This window comes from Corvus kubaryi, unplaced genomic scaffold, assembly GCF_017639235.1.
Source record: "Corvus kubaryi isolate FWS band 111438036 unplaced genomic scaffold, C.kubaryi_AGA036_p1.0 37385, whole genome shotgun sequence".
NCBI classification, from domain to species: Eukaryota; Metazoa; Chordata; class Aves; order Passeriformes; family Corvidae; genus Corvus; species Corvus kubaryi.
This window is the reverse complement of record NW_024581127.1, coordinates 24,588,299-24,593,425: the sequence shown is the minus strand read 5'-3', so window position 1 is coordinate 24,593,425 and position 5,127 is coordinate 24,588,299. Positions and strand designations below refer to the sequence as shown.

Sequence of the window (5,127 nt, the reverse complement as noted above, 5' to 3'; positions counted from 1 at the left end):
CTGCTTCCAGAGTCTCTACGCAAAGTGAAAATGGTTTGCACAGAGAAGACCCAACAAGGCAGAGAGAGGTGCCTGCTCCATATCCTGAACTAAATCTACTTAGTTAACAGAATATTATGGGCATGATGCGGTTTGTCTCTTTATTCACATGCATATAACCTGTTTCCTTGTTTTGGCAAACTATTTGCTAGTGACTGGCAAATTTGGGCAATTTATTTTTTTTTTAAGAAAGAGTGTGGGTAGTTTTGCCAGTCTCCTGACATTTTACTTCTAATGCCTTACACTATAGAGTAATATATTCCTCATTTACTTGCTGAGCTCGTTCTAAAATGCAATCTGTCTTCTCCTGAGTGGTTTGCTCCTTACACGTTTCTGTTCTGCTGCATTCATCTTGGCATAGCTTGTTTCTTCAGTCTTTGCTTTCAGCACAAAAGCCTGCTTGCAGGCAAAGCTCATGGCCATTACTGTCACAGTGTTAACTTTTACCTTGAGATCCTGCACAGTCTGAGATCTGTTTTCACTTCCTATACACTGCTTTGGCAGAATAGTCTGTTTATTGCCATAACTGCAGTTTGCGCACAGAATTCACTCCTGAAAGATTTACTGAACTCTCCAGATATACTTTATTCACTTGTTTTAAACATAAATTGAGTTCACATAGGTAAACAGTGTCTCCAATCCATTTCTTTAAAGTGCCTAGTTTCATTTAGCACCTTCAGACAGTTACACTAGTTTGATTTAGATTTTTCTTCATGAAAGGCTGCAGAACTGTAATTTTTTTCAGACATATTTTTTACTGTGATGGCCATTATTATATGAATTGGTGTGACAGTTTAGCAACTACAGTCTCACTTCAAATCCATTTTGTTCGTATCTGTGGAAGAATAAAAAAGAAGAGGTTAGAGTACCTTAATAGCAGAAACTAGATTAACTGAAAGGATTTTTGATCCAGTCATGACAGCTTACGATGTTGCTGTGCATCATCAGAGCAATGTGCATGTGTGGATTGAGTTGCAGCAAAAGAAAGGTGAATTAGGAACCAATTGTCATTTGTTCATGGGAATGAATAACATCAACACATTGCTGTCAGCCCACTATGTCTTAGTTACAGGTATGTGCACAAACATTTACTGCCAATAAGCTCATCTGCAGGAGCCCATTAAACTGAGGTAACAAGATGTCTCAGGCTCATCTGCCTGCTCTGATGTGACTCACCAATCTTGAGATGTGTCTCAATAGTATATGCCATCATTTGTAAGCATTCAAATGAATTGCAGAGGTCATCACCATGTAAATGGAACTCAGAAGAGTTTTTTACTAGCTCTTAAGTCAAATAAAGTTTTGAGTCAATGAAATTTGCAGTTTGAGCCCACAACATATATCCAGGTAACACTTTTTGTATCTATGTTAAAATATTAAAAGGCAACGCTGTGATGTGAACATGCACACAAAACTCAAGGGGCATATTTTACTAGTGGTGTCTTTTCAGTGCTGTCTGAAGCATTTAGAAATGCTTTCCAGACTGAGCCAACTTTTAAAGTAGGCCCAAAACCAAGAGGGTTGCCCTAACTCAAGAAAGGATAAGCAGGACTGTATTTGCTAATCAAAGATGACAGCCACAGGTGCATACTAGAGATAACCGTGACCTAAATGATGATCATTAACAGCCTGGGCATCCAACCTCCTTGTATGGGACTGAAAAGGAAAATTCTGAGGCAAAACTAGGAAAAGGGAGTCAAGTAGGGCTGCACTGCCTGCACAAGCTGTCTGAACTCGAGAGGGGAGACAAGGGTAAGGTAGTAGCAGTCCTGGGTTTTGTTATGGCCCAAAACGAAGAAAAACAGGGCTTCTGCAGGAAGTGGCAAGGTTTGGGGAGCAAGGAGATAACCTTTCCGCCAGAGATGTGTTTAGACTTTGAGGTGGTCCTAATGCTGCTTTTGAAGTCATTTTGGTCAAGCAGTTTGTTTTCCCCAGGCCTTCCTCTTTCCCTGGACTGCTTTTTTAGAAGACAATGCAAAGCAAAAACAAACTGCAATTAAGTTCAGGTAACACTAAATGTCTGACCTGAATCCACAAACACAAGGGATCTTTCAAGCTGAAGCTGGAAACTTCATCCCTTTTCAATGGTCTCAGTATTACTGTGAATGCCAGCTGAGATCATCTAACAGACTGAGACCACAGGTAATTGTGTAAAGAAAACAAGGTACTCTCAGGACGGACTCGGGAGTTTAACTCTGTGTGCTCTGGTTTCTGGTAGCTTAAAAAAAATACTGTATTTCGTATGCCTATTGCAGGGTCCTGAAAGGATCGATTATAACACAATCTTTTCCTAGCTCAACAAACAAACTGTGATACCCAGCTTTAAAAACTGAAAAACCTCCATCTTTCAGGTGTTAACGGTTAAAACAAAAGGGCAGGTCTTAAAAGGTGAGCTTATACTGTTCTATTTGCTGTAATTTGCATAGACACAATGCAGGGGAGAATTTTCTTTATGCTACAGGAAACAAGGAGTTTACATCAAAGACAACCGAAAGGTATTCTGTAAATTCACAGAGCAAGAAACCCCTTTGGTCTACATATCTGGATGGAAATCTCATGAAAACAGGCTCTTCCATAACATTTCCAGTCATTTCTAATCCTAGCCGGCTCAGAAACATCAGAGTGATAACATTTCTCAAGTTATTCCAGAAGCCCTGGTTTTGGTCAAACCCAGGAAGCATGTAAACTTCACAAACAAACAGAAGTCTGACAGACAGAGGAAGCCTCAGAAGAAAGGCTTACTTCAGATTTAGTTAATCTATGGGTAAATTTTTTTATAATATTAATAAAGATGCTTTGTACTTTCATCCCAGAATCATGGGATACCCCAAGGCCTAGTCTGTGCTTCAATTTTTAAACTGTGCAATTCTGTAAACCCAGAGCTCCTTACTGCCATGCTTAAATCTACTTTTTCAGCTGCTCTACCTATGTGAGATATTTTGTACTGAAATAGATTATCTTGTTTCACTGAACCAAAATAAAACTCTATTTGGGGTAGGCTGCTGTGGCAGGAGGAGAAAAATATTTCAACATACACATAACTTCCCACCAGAAGGAAAAAAATAAAAATAGCATATGCTCTTCTCATCCTGGGCTGCTGCTTTTTTTTTTTTCTGTGATCCTTTCTCAAACAGCAGTGCTGAGAGAAGTGATGCTTCATGTGCCCTTCTCTCCTCTTTGCACGTACCCTCTCAGTAACAGACCCCAAAGACCTCATTGTTGTTTGCTTATTGTTTGACTTCATTCTGCTTTCATGCCTAAATTGGGAGTTTAGAATTCAATTCTCTTTTTGTTATTTCATAACTTACTTTTACTCATTTTAAACTTTTTTGAACCTTTGCAATCAATCCACTTGCTTCACAGTAGAGCTCATGAAGCCCTAAGGCCTGAAGACACTGGCACGGTACTAAATGATCAATGAACCCTCTTTGTCTTGCTTTTTCAGAGAGTGGAGGTCAATATGGCAGATGCTGTGACATTCAGTAGCAGTCACATTGAAACCTTAATAACATTTTTTCTGCATTTTCACCCACCAGTTTGTGATTTCATTTAGCAATTACATGATTACAAAGGCAGTGTGTCAAGCCCACATCAGTCCAGTCAAGATAGAAGATAATTGCTTACACAAAATAATCTTGACAGCTTGTGCTTCACAGCAGTGTTCCTTGTACGTTTATAGAAAACAAATTGCAGTCTGCAGCTCAGCATTGAATTTGCCAATAATATTACCCATCTAAAGAAAGCTGAGATGTTTGTTGTTACTCAAAAGTACTGTTTGCCTGGCTTCTAGACTTGTCCAGTCTTAAGTAAAAGCAACAAAATATTGCCAGAAGGAAGAATGCCATGCAGGCCTCCGAGACACAAATATTCCAAAGCCAAGGAGGTTTGTTTGAAGTGCCTTCATGGCAGTATAGAGAGACAGTGCTACAAAGGAGAAATGCTGCTGCTCTGTGAGCAGACCAGGAGACTGGGTCTATGGCTGTAGAAACACTTCCCCTGCAAAACCCCTTTGATTCCTCTTGGCTTCAGCAGAAATGGATGGAACTGCCCTCTCAGCAGGGCACTGCCTTCTAGCCCGTCATGTCACTTCTAAATCTTTCTTTCTTCAAGACCATCAAATGTGTTTACATGTTTACAAGTAATATCCTTGGTAGGAGGATATTCCCCGCTCTCATGAGCAAAAGCATTTTTCTGAGTTTTGGGCTTATTGTCCATTTGAGATGGCATCAGAGTCATCTGAATCTTGAATGGCTGAGGATTCCTCATAACAAAGAAACAGAAGCCAGAGTGTGGGAACTACCAGCTATAAGCAAACCAAGTACAAGTAAAGGGATCTGAACCTATTAAGAGTAAGTAAATTTTCCACTGGTAGTTTGCTGTTAAAGTATAAACCATGAGCCTAGCAGTGCTTCTAGACCAGATACTTGAGCTCCAGGCATACCTTTCCAACCTAGAAAATCCAAGCAAGAGAAGGAAACATGATCCCATTCCCCCTTGCGGTACCTGCTCACTCCAGGCTAAAAGAGACCTCTGAAAGATCAGTGCATCGGTGTCAGCCATAGATATCCTCTTCTAGTTGCGTCTCACTCTGGTTTTGATCCAGACTCAGGCAGATTTCAGTAGTAGGATGGTCATTCTCAGCAGAATCATGCCTGAGCTCTACCCATGCCCTGGGGCAGCTGGCTGGCCTCAGAGGCAGCACCAGCCAGTGCTCTGCTCGCAGCCAGGCACAGCCCCATGTGCAAACAGCCCTTCCCTTACTGTCGCTCCTGGTGGGTGCTTTCTGCTGTCAGTGTTTGTGGCTGGCTCTTCCCACTGGCCAGGGCTGGCGCTGGCTGCCCTGCTAATTGCTCTTAGCTAGTTGTTCCAACAAGGTTTGTTCCCAAGTAATCTTTCTCACCACCTATTTGCTGCCTTGCTTGTTAATTTCCTGGCTGCTGACCTGGTTTGCAGAGAGGCTCTCACAACAACCCCTGCAGTGATCCAACATGCAAAATCCATGGACTCCTCACTTCAAAACCAGAGGAAAGCCCTTCAGGCTTTTGTCCTCTGAAAATTAAACACTGTCCAGCGACTTCTTTCCCCACT

The 5,127-nt window shown here is 41.4% G+C and overlaps 1 long non-coding RNA gene across 1 annotated transcript; it reads right to left on the bottom strand.

Moving 5' to 3' along the window:
- Positions 1 to 604: 604 nt before the first annotated feature.
- LOC121668474 lies at positions 605 to 4,780 on the bottom strand. Its single transcript, XR_006017397.1, has 2 exons — positions 4,543 to 4,780; positions 605 to 874 (listed from the first exon to the last, which is right to left on the bottom strand). It is a non-coding gene; the product is annotated as an uncharacterized LOC121668474 (long non-coding RNA).
- Positions 4,781 to 5,127: the final 347 nt, after the last annotated feature.